This window comes from Lissotriton helveticus, chromosome 8 (genome assembly GCF_964261635.1).
Source record: "Lissotriton helveticus chromosome 8, aLisHel1.1, whole genome shotgun sequence".
In the NCBI taxonomy this organism is placed as follows: Eukaryota; Metazoa; Chordata; class Amphibia; order Caudata; family Salamandridae; genus Lissotriton; species Lissotriton helveticus.
Window position 1 is genome coordinate 806,397,056 of NC_136069.1, and position 21,880 is coordinate 806,418,935.

General features: G+C 45.5%; 1 long non-coding RNA gene across 1 annotated transcript in view; it reads right to left on the bottom strand.

Moving 5' to 3' along the window:
- LOC144771779 (uncharacterized) overlaps positions 1 to 21,880 on the bottom strand; it is a 234,405-nt gene that overhangs the window by 110,610 nt on the left and 101,915 nt on the right. The window contains exon 2 of the long non-coding RNA XR_013599471.1: positions 21,387 to 21,521. This is a non-coding gene — a long non-coding RNA (uncharacterized LOC144771779). The remainder of the gene's footprint in view (positions 1 to 21,386; positions 21,522 to 21,880) is intronic.

A 21,880-nucleotide genomic window follows, 5' to 3' on the forward strand; every position in this document is an offset into this window, starting at 1 on the left:
CTTTAAATACCTGGGGGTCTTTATCTCCTTAGATCCAGTGCTCCGCTTCACTCGTAACCTCCTCCCACCTCTCCAGTGGCTTAAGCGTGACATTGAAAGCAGGAGGGCGCTTCCACTCACTTTACTAGGCAGTGCTGAGCTCTTCAAAATGATGTCACTTCCTCGGTTTCTATATGCCCTGCAAAACTCGGTCGATGTTGTCCTGATGTCATATTTCAACGATATTGAAAGTCTTCAGGGAGAACTGTTATGGGACGGTAAGCCTCGTTTAGCATTAAATAAGCTCACATTAAACTGGTACGACGCGGGAATCCGCCTTCCTGACATCAAAAAATACTATTGAGCAGCCCAGCTTGCTGCCATTAATCATGGGACTTACAGCCAACCTGATGACCCTGGGTATCTCATGGACAGGTGGGTCTTACCGGGTGGGAACTACAACAGGGCACTATATTCCAAACCTAACCAGTACCCATTGACAGGGCCCACCAAGCACTTGGTCCACAGTTGGCACACAGCCACCAAAGCGCTTGGCTGGGAGTAGAAACTAATGCTGGCAACCCCCTATGGGATTCTGAACAACTGGGCGGTCTATGGAGGTCGAAGGGGTTTGACAAATGGGATTTAATTGGGATTTCCTGGGTTAAAGGTTTATGGGAGAAAGGTACCATAAAGTCATGTGCATTTCTGCAGCAACAATACGCGTTGGCAGACTCAGAGCGCTTCAGATATCTACAAGTCCGCCATGCACTTCAATCACAAATCGCTAGAGGCACCTCTCCCCCTTATTCCTCTCCGTTGGAAGACAGACTATTAGATGGTCATCTGCCTCAAAAAATCATATCCCTAACATATAAAAAGCTGATCAATAATATGGAGGACCCCATTCGGGCCTTGCGGGACAAATGGGTAAGGGATGGCATTGATGAGGAGTGGAGGGGAGCGGTCTCCTCCCCCAGAGTTGTAGCGATTCCAGCTAGACTTTGACTAGTGCAGCTTAAAATTCTTCATCGAGTATACCTGAAGGGGCCCCACCTGGTACAAATGGGAAGGGCAGAGAGAGGGGAATGTAGAAGAGGATGCAGGCAAAAAGGCACATTTATGCACATAATATGGGAATGCGACTACATACAACCCTACTGGTGTCAAATACATGATACTTTGAGCGAAGTGCTCACGACAGTTCTCCACCCGAAGGACGTCGATGCCCCCAAAATATTTAGGAGCCCACTGATTTAAATAGCTGCCACACACAATGGGTCACATTGGGTCTAATGGTGGCAAGGAGAAATATTGCACAGTTGTGGGGATCTACACATCCTCCCTCTCTGGAGTCTTGGGAGAGGGACCTTGACTGGTGCATGTTTATGGCAAAGAATGTTTATGTGGCCAGTGGATGCCCCCGCAAATGGTCCCGGATCTGGAGCCCAGGGAATTCCTACAGAGGTGCAATTTGTATCCCACCACGCAGGTTGAATCACGATGATCCCCCCATACCGTAATTGATTTTATTCTGCACCAGTGTAACGAACTGTATCAAGCTGCAATCACCAGTACCATAACCTTTCTTTTTATATCCTTTGTACTGTGAAATACTATTGTCGATGACTGTTAAATAAAAAAAGAATTGTTAAAAAAAAAGGAATTCAGTTAACACGCGCTTCACATAAGGCTCCCAATGAATTGAACAACGGACATCACACAGTCATTTTTAACATCGCACGTTGTTGCGCCGCTAATGCGGCCTTTTAATTGGATCGCCTGTCACATCGCCGACATTACATCGTGCGACATGACAACGCGATGTTTGTGCCCTACAGCAAAAGCTTTCCAAAAGATTACCACCTGAACTCTCTTGTTTTTTCTGTTTCGCACCCTCCAAGTAAAACAATTCAGTTTTATCTGCTGGCACGCTTGTGATGAAAGTATTGAGAACTGTAGGACGCCAATATGATTGCAAAGGCTTCCTTCGCACACCGTCAGTGTCCTTTGTGCACAGCAGGCTTTCCTTCAGCCAACTTCTCACCATGTCATTTTGTTTTACAATTAAAAAGAACGGAAAGGTAACATAGGGACTTCTTTAAAGTTTGGAAGCATGAATATGTAATTTTATATGTTCTTGAATTAAATAAATGCTCTTTTGTTACGAAAAATCTGCAAGTCACCAGTTGAATTACCCAAAATTGAACTGCCGAATTAAAAACATCCTTAAAAGGGTTATTTCACCACAAATGCATAAAGTAAATGCTGCTTCGTACAATTGCTCCGTCATTGAAGAAGTTGACCCACGTAATAGTGTTTAAGAAATATCTTTAGAAGTATCTAAAACGGGTTTTCGGGCACAAGTCGTATTAGACAAGAACATGAAGAGGGAATATGTAGCATTTTTGCAATTTTTAGGAAGTTCATCTGCAAGGCCGGCAGCACCGCTGGCAAATCTAGGCCTGCACCAAGCAATCCTTGCCCCTTGCTATGAACTCCAGTGTGGGTGACCTTGGGCCCCGTGTATCTTGCCTGAAAGCAGCATGAACTCCTGCAGGTGCAAGGTTCTTGCTGCCAACAGAAATTACTTCCGCACATTCATCCATCCACCCACCCAATCCATCCACCCAGCACCCATACATGCACCCATGCATCCATCCACCCCTCCATCCATCCATCCCAGCATCCATCCATCCACCCATACACCCACCCATACATCCCTGCATCCATACACCCATCCATCCCTGCATCCATACACCCATCATCACCCATCCATCCATCCATCCCTGCATCCATCCATCCACACACCCACCCATACATCCCTGCATCCATGCACCCATCCATCCCTGCATCCATACACCCATCCATCCATCCATCCCTGCATCCATACATCCATCCGCCATCACCCATCTATCCATCCCTGCATCCATACATACACCCATACACCCATCCATCCATACATCCATCCAACCATCCATACATCCCTGCATCCATACACCCATCCCTGCATCCATACACCCATCAATCCATCCGCCATCACCCATCCATCCATCCCTGCATCCATCCATCCACCCATACACCCCTTCATCCATCCACCCATCCATCCCTGCATCCATACACCCATCCATTCATCCCTGCATCCATACACCCATCCATCCATCCCTGCATCCATTCATACACCCATACACCCATCTATTTTTCCTGTAAATCCATAAAAAAGCTTCCTTGATAGGAGACTCGAACCCTGCTTGACAGCACCAAAGTCGGGAGTGTTATAGTCATGCCACAATGCAAGTGCTTAATTTGCATTTTGAATCCCATATATCAGTAAAATGCGAAATTGTTGTTAATTTGCATTTTTAATCCAACATATCAGTTAAATCCATCCTAAATGTTTGAATCCCACAACTGTTTTCATGTTTGTTAATTTGCATTTTTAATCCCACATATCAGTATAATTTTCCCCATAAAAAAGTTCCGTTGATAGGACACTCGAACCCTGCTTGACAGCACCAAAGTCGGGAGAGTTATACGTCATGCCATAATGCAAGTTCTTAATTTGCATTTGTAATCTCATATATCAGTAAAGTGCGAAATAAAATGCGAAATTGTTGTTACTTTGCATTTTTAATCCCACATATCAGTTAAATCCATCCTAAATGTTTGCCACATATCAGTATAACCCATCCGAAATGTTTGAATTCCAATTGTCAGTAAAATCAGTAATGTTTGTATTTCGATTATAGTAATCGTTGAGATGAGAACGCATGCAATGAGAACGCATGTCAACACATGTCAGTAAAATCCGTAATGTGATGAGAACGCACTTTAACATCCCATGCGTTGCAATGACATGCGATGTTAATGGCCTCGCATCCTCGTTGCATGCGCACTAAAGGCATGCGATGTAAACGTTCATCCGATGGCACCGCGATGTTTTGACACCGATGAGTTTGGTGTTTCCCGAGTGGGTGCACATCCTAGGTCTGAAGGCCACCAGGAGTCGCTCCAAGTGTTGCTGTTGTTGCCAAAGATCAGTACTTCCGCCTTGTCTGTGTTCAGCTGCAGGCAGTTGTCTTTTATCCAGTCGGCAACGCTTGCCATGCATCTGTGGAAGTTGGTCCTGGTGGTGGTGGGGTTGGTTGAGTGAGAGAATGAGTTGGGTGTCACCTGCATAGCAAATTATGTTAAGACTGTGGGATCTGTCTATGTTGGCCAGTGGGGTCATATATGCACTGAAGAGCATGGGGCTGAGGGAGGAGCCCAGGGGGACAGCGCAGGCAATATCCTTGGGTTCGGAGGTGAAAGGTGGGAGGTGAATCGTCTTGGTTCTTCCAGGGAGGAAAGAGGTGATACATCTGAGTGCCTCTCCTTGGATGCTTCTGCCGGTGAGGAAAGAGGTGATACATCTGAGTGCCTCCCCTTGGATGCTAATGTTGTGGAGTCTTTTGATCAGCATGTGGTGGGATATGGAGTCGAGCACTGCTGAGAGGTTGAGGAGGATAAGAGCTGCTGTTTCTCCCCCATCGAGGTGGTTTCGGATGTCGTTGGTGGCTGCGATCAGGGCAGTCTCAGTGCTGTGATTGCTGCGGAAGCCGGATTGGAAGATGTAGTGTAGTTGGTTTTGCTCAAGGTGTGTCTTGAGTTGCTTCTTGATGATCTGTTCCAGTAAATTTGCTAGGAATGGGAGCAGGAAGATTGGCTGGTAGTTTTTGAGGTTGCCGTGGTCGACGGAGGGTTTTTTGAGTAGTAGTCTCTGACTTTGTCATGTTTCCAGGCATTGGGAAATATTGCAGTGGTGATAGAGGTGTTGAGCAGGGTTTTGAGTTCCTGGCCAATCCTTTGGATTTCATGATGGAGGTGGTATCCTGGGTGGAGAGGAGGTTCCAGGTACTCAGTCTGTGGTTCATGTCAGTTGTGAAGGTGGCGTATCTGTCGAGGAAGTCCGTATGTGTAGGTTGGGGTTTTATGTGAATTTTTAGTGTTTTTCCCAGACACTAATTGTATTTGTATTTGTGGTATTTCTAAAGTGCATTAGACCAGAAGGCATCAAAGTGCTATGAATGAAGAAGAACAAGGTGAACCGTGGCAAACCAAATCAGACAAACTCACTGTAATGCAATCCTTAACAGAAGCCTAATCCACAAAAAGCCATGTTTTATTTTGCTTATGGAACAGTAGGTGTGAGCTCAGGTGTGAGAAGTTGGCCTGGCATATGATGTCAACTATTCTAGTGGGCACCTTGCACCAGTCCAAATGACCCTTATTGATGGTAGGTTTAAGACAACCTTTATAGAAAGCTATCCTAGTGGTAGCTGTGGAGAGCAGCCTTCAGGCTAAATCTTGAAGGAATGTGAAGCAGCTTGTTTTACCAGTCTATAATCTCTTGAATGATCAAATGAAAGTGCACCACACCAGGTATATATATATAAAATATATGTATTTATTCTAAAACCCACCGCTCTAGTCTCTTTATGAGGCTAGAGGCAAAAGTACAATACAAGAACTTAAATAGCACACAGTAAATTGGCACAGTATATGTTTTGCCCTAGGGGCCTCACAAACCATATACTAAGTAAGTGGTATAAGAACCACGTGAGGGATAGAAGTTAGGCCTAGGGCCTGTAGAACAGCTGGGGCAACCAGGAACCACCCAAGGTAGGGACACAGGAGGCCCAAGGGGGACGCGTTCAGTGTCTAAACACAGCCGCAAATCACCATTGACTTCTACGGCGAAAGTTAAAGTTACAAAGTTAAAGATTAAGGACACTTAGGAGTGGATTACGGTGGAACCCCTTCAGTACTGGACACTTTGAGAGTCAAGACTCATGGGAGCACCGAAGTACTCGTGTTACCTCACCCAGGGAAGACGGGTGCATAGGTGTCTTTTCGTGTCGGGTTTCGTCGTCGTTTCCAATGGAGAGCTGCAAAGAAGTGCTGCAGGCGACCAGGAGAAGAGTGTCCGGATGGATCCAAGGGTGGATCGGAGATCTGAAGAACCTGAAAGCAGAGGGGACAGAGTCTGGGTCACTAGCCAGTGACCAGGTTAGTGACAAGAGGATGCCAGCGGATGTCGTGTGCTTTCAAGTGAAGTAGGCGAAGCTTGACTCTTCAGCTACAAGGTCCAGGAGGTGTCGATGACAACCAGGAGCTGGATTCGAGCTGTCCCACGTCGGATGTCAAGTGCTGCAGCATTGGTATCCGGATTGGACCCAACAAGCCTTGGCAACAGCAACCCACGCAAGATGACAAGATTGGTTTCGGTGCAGACCAGCAAGGTCTGAGGGACTCACCCTTTGGAGGGGAGTCAGGGCACATCCGGAGCAACTAGGAAAGCCCAAGAAACAAAGTAGATTCCTTCGTGGGGACCAACTAGCCAACAGACTAGGAATCGCGCTTTAAGTGGAAATGCTGAAAGCGGGCCTACTGAACATTCGTGGAGTGTAGGCCCACAATCTTTGATGCAACAGGTGCTCAGGGCTTGGACTACAAGTAGCTCAATGCACAACTTCGGGAAAGCTCGGGAAGTTGAAATGAAATGAAATGAAATGAAATGAAAAAGAGATTTCTAAAGCGCACTGCGGCCAAGCGGCTTCCTGGCGCTGGGGGACACATCAGTATCTACAGAGAAACCCAAGGAATTTAGCCGGGGAATGCCTGAAGAAAAAGAAAAGTTTTAAGGGCTTTACGAAAGTGAGAAAAAATGGGGATAGAGCGGATGGAGAGAGGGAGATTGTTCCAGATCTGGGGGGCCAACACAGAAAAACGGGTGCCCCCGGTGCGGGATTTGCAGAAGCAGGGAACGTGAAGGAGAGAGAGTGAAGAAGAGCGGAGGGTACGGCTGGGGACGTGAGAAGAGATTAGAGAGTTAATGAAAAGCGGGGCAGAGCGAGCGTGCGCCCGAAAGGCCAAGCAAGCTAGTTTGAAATGAGACCTGAAATGAACCGGAAGCCAATGGAGGGTTTTGAGAGCAGGGGTGATGTGGGAGGATTTGGGGAGACGAAGGATAAGGCGGGCCGCCTGGTTTTGGATGGTCTGGAGACGGCGAGTTTCGTAGGCAGGAATACCTATGTACAGGCCGTTTCCATAATCCAGGCGGGATGTGATGAGGGCCGTGATAATGGTTTTAAGAGCATCAACAGAAAAGAACCGGGAGATCTTGCGAATTAAACGGAGGGAGGAAAAACAAGAAGACACAACGGAACTAATTTGGGCATGCATGGACAGATCATTGCTGATCTTGATGCCCAAAGTCCGAACAGAGGAAACTGGGGAGGGAGGAGGACCAAAAGAAAGGGGCCAATGAGCTGGGGACCAGGGATTAGACGAACCACCGGTGAGGACAAGCTCTGTCTTATCGGGATTGAGCTTCAAGTGATTGAAGCTCATCCACTGGGAAATGAAAACAAGAGTGGAACAAAACTTAGGGAGAGAGTCAGCTGGAGATGAGAGGTCAAAGACGAGCTGGAGGTCATCTGCGTAGTTATACACAGAGACCCCCAGCTCGAGAAGAGAGGAGATGAGGGGACGGATGTAAAGGTTGAAAAGAAGTGGGGAGAGGGAAGAACCTTGAGGGACCCCACAGGTGACCGGAAGGGGGGAGCAGAAAAGTCAGAGAGGTGAACTGCCTGTGATCTGCCTTGAAGGAAGGACGCGATCCAGGAAAAGGCAATGCCTTGGATGCCCGATGCACTGACACGGTCGAGAAGGATGGCATGATCGACCGTGTCAAACGCAGCGGACAGATCCAAAAGGACCAAGGCCTGGGGGAGGTTGCTGTCGGCCTTCCCCTTAAGTTCATCCAGGACCGCGAGGACCACTCCCTCAGTAGAGTGACCGGGACGGAAGCCAGCCTGATGGGAGGCCAAGAGATGATTCACCTCGATGTAAGAGGAGAGGCAGGATGTCACGTGGCTTTCGAGAATCTTCCCATGGTAGGGAAGAAGGGAAATCGGCCTGAAATTAGATGGAAGGGAGGGGTCGAGGCCGGCTTTTTTCAAAATGGGAAAAACTATAGCCGATTTAAAAGAAGAGGGGACACAACCTGAAGCCAAAGAAGTATTGAGAAAAGTAAGGGGGGGGGACGGGACAACTAATGTAAAGGGTTCTGAGGATCCGTGCGGGAGCACAGTCCGCAGGAGAGCCGGACTTGACCTTAACAAGCAGGTCGAGGAAAAGCTCAGATGAAATAGGTTCAAAGTGATCCAGGACAGAAGGAGACAAAGGAGAATAACCAGAAAGTTCAGTTTGAGACACAATGGGAATGTTGGCCTTAATGGTGATGATTTTATTGATGAAATAGTCATTCAGAGAGTGACAAAGAGATTGAGAAGGGGCCGGGGAGAGACTGGCGCGATCAGAGGTGGCAAGACTGTGAACTAGTGAGAAAATCTCACGGGATTTGTTGGCCGAGAGAGCCACTCTCTCAGTAAAGTATTTGGATTTGGCCGCTAAGATGGCTTTTTTGTAGTTATTGAGAAGGGCTTTGTATTTGAGGCGAAGGGTAGGGCAGTAGTTGCGTCGCCAATGGCGCTCCGAGCGCCTAAGCTCTAGTTTAAGGGATTTAAGGTCACTGGAAAACCACTTTTGAGCGTAGTGGGGGCGAGCTGATTTGACCTTTTTTAGTGGAGCGGCCTGGTCACAAGCAGAAGAAAGCCATGTATTAATGGCATCCGCCTGACTTTCCAAAGATAGGTCAGTCAGGGTAGGAGCAGAAGAGAGCAATAGAGAAGAAAGATCACTAAGATCGGTCTTATTCCAGCTTCGAGCCAAGATGTTTTTAGGCAGAGGGGCTTTGTCAGCTTGACCCAAACGGATGGAAAAGAAGATCATAGAGAGGTCCGACCAGACAACGGGAAGGATAGAAGTGGGCGAGAGATTACAGCGGAGGGACCAGATTTGGTCCAAAATATGACCGTGAATGTGGGTAGGGGCCAAAACGTGGGGTAAAAAATTAAGGCACTGAAGTGTAGCAGAGAAATCTTTGGAGGAGGAGTCCTCCCTCGGATCACCCGGCCAAAAGTTGAAGTCACCGAGCAGGAGCAGCGAAGAATTATTTACCGCCAAGGTGGCCAAAAGATCCTGCAGGGTAGACACAAATGATGGCATACTTTGAGGGGGGCGATACATAAGGACCACCGTGAGAGGTACCGGGAGATTGAGAGAGCGAGCCACCAGAAGGTCAACACTGGATATGCGGGGGTGCGGAAGAAGCTGGAATTTCATAGAAGAGCGAATGATCATCGCCACACCCCCTCCAGTTTTTCCGTCAGGGCGGTCAGCACGAAGGGCATAGTGAGTGTTGGGGAGAATAGCAAGGAGGTCCGGGAGTGAATCGGAAGAAAACCAGGTTTCGGTAAGAAAAAGGAAATCCGGGGAATCAGTATCCAAAAGATTGAATAGGGCAGTTTGGTTTTTAACGGCGGAGCGAGTGTTAAGGAGAATAGCAGAGACAGCTGGGGAGCCGGAAATGGGGCCGGTAACAGAAGACATAGAAGAGGTAAAGGGAGAGGAAATTGGAGAGACAGGGCGAGAGCAAAGAGAGTAGGGGGCATAGATACCGTGCGAAATTAAGTGTTGGACTGCAGAGGGGGGAAGGGGGGCAGAAGCGGAAAAGTAGAGTAATTGGGCAGAGGTGTACACCCGAGGGAGGACAGGGTCTGTGGCCCCTGGTCCCGGCCCGTCGCGGACGGGCGCAGACGGGCTTAACTTAGGCGCAACTTCGGCGCGCCTTCGTCGCGCCCGCTGCTCTCGTCCGCTGCGCCGCCGGGACTGGCCAACCATTATATAGGGACACATGGGGGAGAGTGGCTAGGGGGGAGGGGCCCAAACGCTGCAACGCTGACCCAGAGCCCCCCAAGATGGAGGACTCGCCCGTCTCAGGAGGAGACGATCAGCGGGAGGCGCTCTGGGTGGCGTGCAGGAGGGAGAAGGTAGAAGCTGCTAAAAAGGTGCTGCCGTGCGCGGTAGTCCAGAGCGCAGCTGAGGGGCACAGCGAGCGATGACCAAGGTCAGTGAGGGGCTTTAAAAAGTTAACGTTGCTCCTGGCGAAGCCTCGGGAGTTCTGAGTGCTGAGTGATGAGGCGCGAGGTCCACAGTGCGCTTGAAGTACTAGTCTGGGGGGGAGGGGCCCAAACGCTGCAACGCTGACCCAGAGCCGCCCAAGATGGAGGACTCGCCCGTCTCAGGAGGAGACGATCAGCGGGAGGCGCTCTGGGTGGGGTGCAGGAGGGAGAAGGTAGAAGCTGCTAAAAGGTGCTGCCGTGCGCGGTAGTCCAGAGCGCAGCTGAGGGGCACAGCGAGCGATGACCAAGGTCAGTGAGGGGCTTTAAAAAGTTAACGTTGCTCCCGGCGAAGCCTCGGGAGTTCTGAGTGCTGAGTGATGAGGCGCGAGGTCCACAGTGCGCCTGAAGTACTAGTCTGGGGGGGAGGGGCCCAAACGCTGCAACGCTGACCCAGAGCCGCCCAAGATGGAGGACTCGCCCGTCTCAGGAGGAGACGATCAGCGGGAGGCGCTCTGGGTGGCGTGCAGGAGGGAGAAGGTAGAAGCTGCTAAAAGGTGCTGCCGTGCGCGGTAGTCCAGAGCGCAGCTGAGGGGCACAGCGAGCGATGACCAAGGTCAGTGAGGGGCTTTAAAAAGTTAACGTTGCTCCCGGCGAAGCCTCGGGAGTTCTGAGTGCTGAGTGATGAGGCGCGAGGTCCACAGTGCGCCTGAAGTACTAGTCTGGGGGGGAGGGGCCCAAACGCTGCAACGCTGACCCAGAGCCGCCCAAGATGGAGGACTCGCCCGTCTCAGGAGGAGACGATCAGCGGGAGGCGCTCTGGGTGGCGTGCAGGAGGGAGAAGGTAGAAGCTGCTAAAAGGTGCTGCCGTGCGCGGTAGTCCAGAGCGCAGCTGAGGGGCACAGCGAGCGATGACCAAGGTCAGTGAGGGGCTTTAAAAAGTTAACGTTGCTCCCGGCGAAGCCTCAGGAGTTCTGAGTGCTGAGTGAAGTTGAGGCACTAGCAAATGTGGAGGATGTCCAGGAGTTCCGGTCCCACATCTCTAGTGATAGCTACAGGTCTCAGCTTCGCTGGGGACTCGTGTCAGCCTCGGAGATGTCTGGAAGTATGTGTCCTGTGTCGCAGATTATTCGGGATCCGGCGGGAGCCTCGAAAATGCAGACCAGCAAGATGCTTCTTTGGTGCCTGTTTGAACAGGGAGTCACTCCTTGACCCCAAGGGAAATTTCTTCCATCTTCCAGTCGATGTGGAATGTCAAAGGTCCAAGATTTATGTTTCAGAGTTTCATCCAGGGTAATCTAAAGTCTCAGTGACTGGGTTCCTATACTTATAGTAAGTTTAGGGGATGGACTAACTCTAGTGTCCCACCTATGGGAGGACCTGGAGAGGGGGTGGTTACACCCTTTTCCCTTTGTCCAGTTGACGCCAGAGCTGGGGATGAGTGCCCCAGCAAGCGGTTTGAACTGGGAAATGCATGGGACACCTTGTGTGCCCCAGGCAGTGTCTGAAAAGCATTCACTGAATGCAAGCCACCCTGCCCCAATACACTAAAGCCTGTCTGGGGAGGTGCTGGCACCTCCCTGGACAGAAACCTATTGTCCAGGCCTCCCCTGCCGGAGTTTCATCCAGGCAGAAGGAGGTCAGACTCGTGTCTGTGGCAGCAGCATCCATTCTGTGATGCTGAGGCTCTTTAAAACTATTACCGGGAAAGTAAGTGTGTACATGTCTTCGCCCTCTAGAAGGGTGGAATGCTACCCCTGCCGCCAGAACTGGCGGGGGGTAGTATTCCAAAGTGTTTGACACCAGACACGACATGTTTTGATGAAGCCAAACCAAGTTAGCATTAACCGCGAGGATTATAATGCACTTAAAAGTATATGATATCGCCATATCACAGAACAGCTATAAGGAAGGGATTCCGAAAGCTGCAGAGGGGCTCAGCTCATGCTAGGGCATCCTATCACACCAAACCAAGCACTTTGCCTTTCAGGATTGTCAAGGCGTGCCATAGGAGTGACTTATAGGTTAATATGTGTCTGTTTTAAATGGTAGATATAGGTATACTATATCTAAGTAAGGGGTGCTTAGACCACCTTACCCAGGCTGCAAGTGCAGACCTGTGGTGCCATTTTGGAAGGCTTTCCAGGGGTGGCATAATACATGCTTCAGCACCTGGTAGGCCTCTGGGGTACCTTTGCCCTTGGTACCTAAGGTACCATATACTAGGGACTCTCAAGGGTAACCCAGTAACCAATCTGGAGTGTACCTAATGTACAAGGAATCCATTTTATAGAGAAAGCAGATAGACTGGTGCCCTGAATAGCAGGATCGCGGTCCAACTAAGTCAAAAACCAGCAAAACACCAGGCAAAAAGTGGGGGTAACCCTATAGTCAGATTTCACCTTCCTAGATCAGGCATCCGATATATTCAGGGAGTGAGTTTCACAGCATGGCATCTGCCACTGTGAAAGGACGTTCCCCCTACCTGGCTTTCTTACATCTTGGAACCAATACCTTATGGAGTCCCTTTGATCTCAGAGGTCTCCTGGGGACATACCAAGTCAGGGTTGTCCTCATATAGCTCTATCCTTGAGAGCAATGGACTTTTTGCGCCAAGCAAAGCTCTTTAAAAACACCTGTTTCTTTATTGCCAGCTAGTGAAGGGATCTCAAACCTTCCCTGACCAAGGATTGTTTCAGTACTCCCAGGACCAAGTGTGCTGCTGCATTCTGAAAGATTTAGAGCTTGTTTAAGGAAAGTTGGTTGATGTTTAAATATAGGGCATTGCAGTAGTCTAGGCAGGAGGTGATGAGTGTAATGACGACCCTGATATCATTCAGGAGAAGAAGCAGTATTTTCTTCAAGACCCTAATCATCCAAAAACAAGAACTCACTGTTCTATTGACCTGGGTGTCAAAGGTCAAGGTGTGGCTTATAGGCTCTCTTTTAGCTTCCTTCATCTCATACAGTTCTAAAGAATCAACCATCATGCCTCTTGAGTGTAGTCAGGGGCGTAGGAGACACTAATATCCTGGGGGGTGGGGAGAGGGGGCAGGGACAACCTTGTGGACTTTCCAGTGATCCTATACAAATTGCCAGTTGTGTGAGTCCGTAAACTGGTTAGACAAATACAATCACATTGTTTTGAAGTCAAATATTGAGAAAGGCAGGCATTTAGTCACAGTTTGCAAGTTTGTTTTATTGTTATGTATGTTCACATAGTAATTGGACCAAATGTGAAAAAAATGTATATGAATCTTGTATCTTCATGCACCAAGCAAACAAAGGTCGCTGACTTTGGGTTGGGACATTGTGTTTGCAAGTGCATTATGGTTTGGAAAGTACCTGCTGCAGTATTCCTGGTGTCCAGAAATTTTCAGGCAACAATAAAAATGTCAAGATAAATCCAGTGATTAAGGTTCTTCACTGAGAGAGATCAGAGGTTTGACTAGTGGAAGTTTTGACTCATGGTAAGGTAGCCACAGTGGGTTAATATGCCTGCTGCACAGAACGTGTACCATGCAGATCACAAAGTGTATATAATGTAAATAGGTAAGTGGGTTACTGCTATTGTCTGAGAGAGTGTTTTGTTACTTGCAGTTTATAAGTTAAAATCCTAACATAGAACAATGAGCTATTAACCGCCATCAAAGAGCTGCATGAACTCCTAATGTTGAAAAATGGGTTTATTTGGATAGAAATCAAGTCTGATTATCAAAGAGAACCCCCAACCACGGTGTTATATTTTAAATTCTGAATGTTTGCTTCTGCAGACCAAGAACTCTTTAACTATACTGTCCATCAGTATAGATGACATGTGACACCTATACCTTGTAGTCCTTGATCTTATGTAACGTTTGCAATACACTGATTTACACACCTATGATTGATTGTCTCTGTGTACTGTGTGTGACGTAAAGTGCTCTGACACCCTACACTGGTTTGAGTGGCGCTATGTAACTAACTAAATGCATCTGAGAGAGTGGTTATGGAGACTTGAGGGGCACTGTTAAAGGGTGGAAGCGTTGGAATCCGTGGCGAAGCTGGGTTGTTGAATAGCAAGGCGTTCTCTCTCTTGTTCTGTTTTACAGTCCGATGGTTTAATAAATGTACTGGTCTCTAAAAAAAGAATGCAGTTGGGCCCCACTTGCAGCCACCAGATTAAATTAAGCAACCTTAGCTTGCAGCCCACAAAGAAAATGCCAGAATGGCTAGTCTGACCCATTCTGCATTTTATCTCCTGCCTAAAGAGCAGATACACCATTTTCTCACTTTTCTGCAAGACACAAGAACCCCAGTCTTCTCCCTTCCCATGGCATAGCACAAAAACATTACATAAGACCAAACATAAGGGCCAAAGGGCCAACCTCATCTCAGAGTCCCTGCCCCCATTCTACCCAAAACAGTCTCCCAAGGTAAATGTTCTTACTCAGCATAACTGACTCTGGTGTTAATCTGAGCCCATTTCAATAAATCTTCTCTTATCCTTGTTACTTCTGCTGGGATACTTACATTACTATTTCCATCAGAGTGAATGCTGCTTCAGAGCATCACCAGATACCAGTCTCTTGTCTGTAATTGTCGGAGGGTTCCACTGCTAAAAAAAAGCTTGCCAACTACACGGGTGTACAGCTTCTGCTTTCTCATACATGCCTCCCCCCATATACCTTCCCCCGGTATATAACAATATAAAGCCTCACACAGCAGGACATGTTGCTTGAATCCTGTGCCATCATATTCACATTGACGGTATTTGTAAAGTGCACAAGTAGTTGAAAGGCAACAGAGTGCTGTACATGATCAAAGGCAGAGATGCAACCAAAAAGTGAATCTGGGTGGGAGATCCTGGTTTCTGCAATTAGAGGTGGGCTCTTTTCTGTGTTGTGATGTAGTGTTCTTTAAAGACATACATCTTCAGCACATTCGTAACTTGGGGCATCCTTGGGGTGGTCCGGATGGATACAGGGATGTAATTACAGGTCCAGAGTGTGTGGATGGGGAAGGCCTGTTTCCTCATTGTTTTATTGGTTCTTGCATGTCTTTGTCCCCCTGAATGACGGTGTATGAATATGTCTCACACTGGCCCATTGATCATTTTGTATTCTTTTTAAACGTGAACTGCATGACCGCAGCCAATACTGCAGATGAGGCCTCACCAGTGATGTGCACAGAACTTACAACTGTCTGCTGAGTTTGCACCCCGATATGCAATCCAGAAGTATTCATACTGCCCCGACATTGTTCACAGGGGAATTCCATAGATAGCATTCTTTGAAAGCCATCATCCCTCGGTCATCCTGAAACCAGATTCATGCCTAGAGCTGTTATTCTCCTGGCTGCCAACTGGTCATATGTCAAATGTGGGCCCTTCACGCCATTCTGGATTTTTGGCCCACTGTATTTTGCATGCCTTGATTTCAAAGTCTGTGCCTATAATAGAAAACGTAAAACTACAAGTACCAGAATGCAAAGGGCTGCTGGCTAAAGAGCCACGACTGGCTTATAATCTCATCTATGATTCTTATCCACTTGGAGCTTTAAAATTTAAAGCCACTCTGCAGAAAATCTAATTTGTAAAGTCTTTAAAAGCATAGTTTTTCCTTGAAAGCCCACTTGAGTGTCCCTAATTCAAGAAGACCCACAGCTGTCACAAGCAAACACAAAGAGACAGCACAGAGGGCATGTGGTGCTAAAGCTCTTGGCACACGCTTTATCTAGAAGATGCCTTAGCAGGCCTGGGATTTTTAAAGGTGGATGGGGTGCCAACTGGTGCAGTGGGGTCACAAGGGCTACTCACATTTCAAATGCTGGTGCAATACTGTGAGTAAATCTCTTTCACTTTTTGTGAATCACAAACACAAGCACAACAGGCCCAAGTGGGAAAATTAAGTTTTAAATTGGGAACATTGTCAGGCCATTAATGGTACAGACTTGATAATGGGGCCACTTGATTTACACTTGACTTGCCTGCAAAAAGGGCCCGCATAGTTCTATCCGGGTTCATAGTGGTACTGCCTGAATAAGCGTGACTTACCTTTAATTTTACCAAAGGACTCCATAATATCATCAGAGACACAGCGGTCAAGTCATGAGCTTTCCCTTTTCCTGACATTGCTCTGAAGTGTACTAGTCCACTTGGTTAAACTGATGTAATGCAAGACTACATATGCTAGAATGCATTATTGTGCTTACGGAAAGTCAGGGACTGCAACATAGCATTTTTCCTGATATAGTGTCCTCTAATACCTTTACTAGGCTTCATTAGTTGATTGGGAAGGCACAAAGAAAGTGCCCTATGTAGTCCATAATTCCTAATTTTAAGCCCCAGCTCCCACCTGAGCCAACTGTGATCTGTAACTGCTGTGAGTAACCCCGTCAATTCGTGAGGCCTCGACATTCAAAACACAATAAACATGAAGCAGTGGTCAAAGTGGGGAATAAAAAGAAGGAGAGCTGTGGGCAGGGAATCAGAGGGCGAGAATGACCTGAGATTTGGGTCTGTGGGCGGAGTCAGAGGTGTGGCCAAAAAGAGCACATCTTTCCTATTTTTAGTATTTGTTTGGCATTCCACTGACCAATTAGAGCGTATTTTGTAATTTAATTCAACCAATAGATACACATGTATGTTTAAGGTTTAATATGAGGTACTGACTTAAAAATACATTCACAAAGTGGGATATGCTTCCAATCACAGAATACGCCAAATACGTTTAAAAGTGGATTCACAAGCCATTTGTCTCTAAGCCATGCAGTTTCTGTCATTAGCACTTCTCCTCCCTTTTACCACAAGAGCAGCTCAAACCTGAATGGAAAAATATCCTAGTTTGCAAATATTTTCCACTTAATATTGGCTGTACCATATTTGCCACATAATACATCATCTGCTGCATAAAATAAAGATTTCAACAAAAAATTGTTTGAAGCTCAAATGGATCAAAAATTACTAAAGAAAATGTGACTTATGTTGCTGCAAAGTGGAGGGCCCTTTGCAAAGGTTGACTGGTCACCTTTCTCACTGCTGCATTTGTATGTTACACTAATCAGGCAAAATCTTTGCAGAGGCTGTTAGTATGTATAACAATGTCAAAATAATAAAGTATCATAAAATGTACCACATTATGCTGCAGCCTTTTTTACTGCAAAGTTTAGACAACACCGAAAAATAATGTTGTCCTCCTTTGCTGCATAATTCCAGTGGCCCGAAAGCAGGCAGCCCATGTTAAAAGTGCTTGTGCATGAAGCAGAGGGACCATGAAGTTTGCGAACTTAGTGTGGTGGGCATGCAAATCCTGCATTGCCGACCCCTGGTCGTTGTACTACTACAGCTGAAAAAAAGGCCAATGGAGGTACCAATGGGTGAGGTGGACTGGGCCTCAAGGGGTTTTTGACCTCAGTGACAGAGTTACTGTCGCTCTAGGATGTGCTGCTTAAATGCCTGCCCGCAAGACTGGAGCTGAACTTCAGTATGGATTGTGTTGGACTGGCCTTCAAAGTTAACCCACACTTGCCTCCATTAGGGTCCACCTGCTGGTGCTAAGACACCAGGGTTTCTAAGGTCTATCGGGGCCTACTAAAGTGTAACATGGAAATGTGTTCCATCAAGAGAGTGTTCTGGTTGACTGGTCATGAAGGCTGAATCTGTTTCTCCAGTTTCAAATTCGGCAGCTCTGGCCAGAGTGCCACATCCTCTCCCCCACTGAACACCATACTGCCCCACTGAGAGAAATGGCACTGCCTTCAGCTACAATCCAATTGTTCTGCAACTCAATTCAAATTATGCACTAGGCAAGAGTAATATCCTGCCTGGAAAAAAAGTAATAATATCCAGGAAAAAGAAAACACTGATAGGGAATGCAAGGATAAGTAAAGCATGTGAAATGTAAGCAGGAACAATATGGTTACCTTTACACTTTTACATTCATTAATTAGAAATCAATGAGTGATTTTGCCTGAAGAGTTCAGGACATGACTACAGGGTGGCCCGGAAGTCGACCCGTTTCAATGTCCATTGCTTATATCCTTACAAAACGTAAGGAGTTTGGTTTAAAAAGACCACATCCCTGAACACAGAGCCCCCGTACACATTTAATAAGCTAACATAATTAAAACAGTTGAAAAGAATCACAATAAATGATTTCCACTCCACCGATCGACCAGGTATTGCAGTCCCTCCAGGGATGGTTCACTTCCCAACCCTGGGAAAACAAATTTATTTCAAGAAAGAAGATAAAAAGAAAGTAGCGATTCACTGGCAAACTATGTAAAGTGGCGCTAATGTGTGTGGGTGTAAATAACACCAATCTGGCCTGTCTGTGACCACCCTGTATTGCTTTATTTAGTTATTTATTTTTTGTATTTTGATCCTTTTTTTCTCTGGGTCCCGAGGTTGCACTTTGGAATAGTAAAAGGTCAGAAAATGACGACATTTCCGGCCAAAGTGTTTTGTTCTTTTTAGGATCAATTTCACAGGGGAACAAATAAACTAAAGGAGAGGCAAGAGTGGGTAAAAGCTGTCTCTTGAAATCACGCAAGTGAGGAGAAGCAAGACAGAGACAGAAAGAGTGAAAGAGGGGAGGAGTCAACTGCCAGCGGCAGAGCAGAAGTTAACACTGTCCTTGCCTTCTCTGCACAGGAAGGAAAAGAGATAAAGGGCCCGATGTAGGTAATCCCAGATTACCTATTCTTAAATACCGAATCATACCGATTCGGTATTTAAGAACAGGCAAATGGGATGTAGGTAATTTTACCGAAACATTTACAGAATCTGTAAGTTTTGGTAATTACCGAATCAGTAAATATCGATTCAGCAATTGCCATTCATTCCTATGGGCCTGGAGGCCCATAGGAATGAATGCCAATTACAGAATCGGTATTTACCGATTCAGTAAAAGTGGGAAACATTGAAGGATGGCAGGGTGTCACTTTGACACCCTGCTGCACCCCTCAATTGTGTATGGGTGCACATGTTGCAGACATACATGCCCTAAGGGCATGTATGTCTGCAACATGGCACTGTTGGAAAAGCAAAAAAAATGCTTTTTCCAAGGTTTTCTTTATTTACCACCAACTTGTAGTTGGTGGTAAATAATGAATCCTAAAAGGGGAAAAGCACTCATTTGAGTGCTCCCTACATGGCAAAATCGGTAATTTACCGATTTGGTATTTTAACAAATCGGTAATTTACTGATTCCTTAAAATACCGATTCGGTAAATGCCCACCTACATCTCATTTTCCAAATACCGGTCGGTAACGGCCGAAATTACCGAATTTCTGCCGTTACCGACCGGTATTTGCCTTCCTACATCTGGCCCATAGTCTTTTTTCCTTCTCTGCCAGTTCCCAGAGCGGCTGAGCCTTATCTACAGGCATTGACTATTTCTGTGGAGGGGTGCAGCATAACAAAGGGCAGAGGGCGGGTGGCCTCTGTGACTGGAGGCAGGTCACAGGTCAAGTGCAGGGCCATTATAGGGGGAGCTTTTGCGCGCTAATGACCCTGCAAATCACAGAAGGCAGAGGGGAAAGTCTTTTGTCCCCTCCACCCTTGTCCCCTGTGTCCCCCCCACTCCAAAATCTGGGGGGATATATATCCCCCGTGTCCCCCACACTTCCTACGTCCATGAGTGTAGTGGGTGTATACAAAAATGCTCATGTATTTGCTCAGCTTATTCTTCATTGATCTTTTAAAATTGTCCTCTTTGACTTCCTTTTCCAAATGATATGTATGTAGAGGAGATGTAGCTTGCAAAGTCAAATTCTTTATAGTATATGTTGTTTTTCTGAAGGTATTGTAGTGCTTTCTGAACATTTTCTATGCTAATTAATTCTTGACATTTCTTTTCTTTTGTAGGTACTCCATTGACTAAAACCAGTAAAAATTCCTCTAGTTTGCATTCAATTCCAAGAGTGGTTATGTTTTATCTGGAAATCTAATGGGAGGAAAACAACTCTTCCTTTTAGTGGCCATAGTAATTGATGTAGCTGAATTGTTCCAGATTTTGGTTCTAACTATTGTTTGAAAAGGATGTGCTGTTTGAATTAAAATGCTTTCATATAAATTCAGTTGCTGTAGTTCTGAATGGATTGGAAATATTTCCAAATTGTTTTGAATTCCACATGAAGGCATGAAGTTATGGTCTACTTTATCAAGGCAGTAATTGCCGATTACATGGTAGTCACACAGGTTGTGTCTTTCTTCAAATTGATACAGAGTTAGATTTCTCCACCTCAATTTATCCCCTTTTTTCATTTTTGTAGGCGATCTATCATTTTTACTTGTAATGTTTTCATCTGCAACAAATGCCAATCTGATTAGGGATTTCATAAAAAGTTTCTTGAAAATCAAAAATATCCATTTTGTAATTGACCAAGTCCATTAATCGATTTTGTGATTGATTCTGAGTAAAGGCAACATGTGGACAATTATTGTTCCCAGCTAATGGTTCAATGTGTTTAGAATGGATATATTCTGTTATATTTTTCACTTGTTCGGGATTGGAGTTATATAGGGCATAATTTAGTTCCTCCAACTGGAATGATGTTGTTTTGACAAAGTATACTGTCCGCACAAGTTTTCGTACCGTAGAATGATATTTGGAGAGTATTTTGATATGATGGAATGTAGTATAATGCATGTGATTTCTCAAACAACCTAAAGAATGTCCCTGGAGATTAGTAGTAGTCTGAAATTGGCAGACCTCTAAGTTTTGTGGAAGTTTTTATTTTTTCAGTAGGGATGACATTTCATATGTCATCAGAAATGCCCTTAGCTTCACAATGATATTACAAATGGAAGTACATTTCCATTCCACAGGTTCTGTTTTTTTGTTCAACTGTAAAGCTTCACTAGATATTGTTTTGCATTTGTTTTTTTCCTTTCCCTGCTACATTTCCATGTATGAAGTCATAACAACATAAACACCATTACTATCAATCATGTGTAACTGAAAGCACACAATTATTCTGTTGATGGTTACTCTCTTCATGAAAATATTGTTCAGTGCTTGATGTTTGCCTCCAATGTCTGTGAAAAATGTTATAGAAATGTAGCCTTTTTAATTGTTTTGTCTCAGTTTATGTATTTTATAGGTTGTAATTAAACAATCAATGGTTTTTATTTTCTGTTGACATGAAATGCTTTTTCAACAATATGTTGACCAAATTGTTACTGTATAAGTTTCCCAGTCTTTTTCTTTATGAGAAGAAGTGTTTGAAGCAAATTTTTCAAGTGTTTTATTATGTTTTACAGTTATACTCCTAATGCTGTCTCTTATACTGAAAGTATATTTCTCTTGAATAGGAAACATTTTAGTTTTTTGAACAGCTAACCGTTAATGGTGCTCTCTTTGTCAATTCCTTGTTATTAATCAATTTAGTAATAAGATGAGGGTGCTTTGTAGTCTTACCAGTACCACTGTTTTACTTTAGGCGTCCTCCTTCTTTGTGTTCAATTTATTTTTTTCTCTTCTTTCTGTTGTACAATTTCCTTTTTTGCATCTACAGGTATTGTTTTCTAGGCACTGTGTTCAATGTGGCCAAATCTGATTTTGAAAAGACATAAGGAAGTAATGTTTACATTAGTAATTGTCCTAATAGAAGTGTTACATATTTTTTTGTTCTTTTCTAACAATATTCCATACAGAAATGTACCTGTTTTATGTCGAAATATAAAGATAGAGGTGATTAGGTGTAATTTTCAATTGCTCTTTTATGTCCTTCAAGAAGAAATAGAGCTGCATTGCTTTCCAACATTCAGCAGAGTCTCAATGGTTGTAAGTAGTATTTAGTATTATTGGGCTGTGCTTATAGCCCACTTTGTATTATTAACTAATCGTATATTGCTTTACTTTAAATTGTATTTATTAACTATTATTCTATTTGGTGTCATTGTAATGTAACT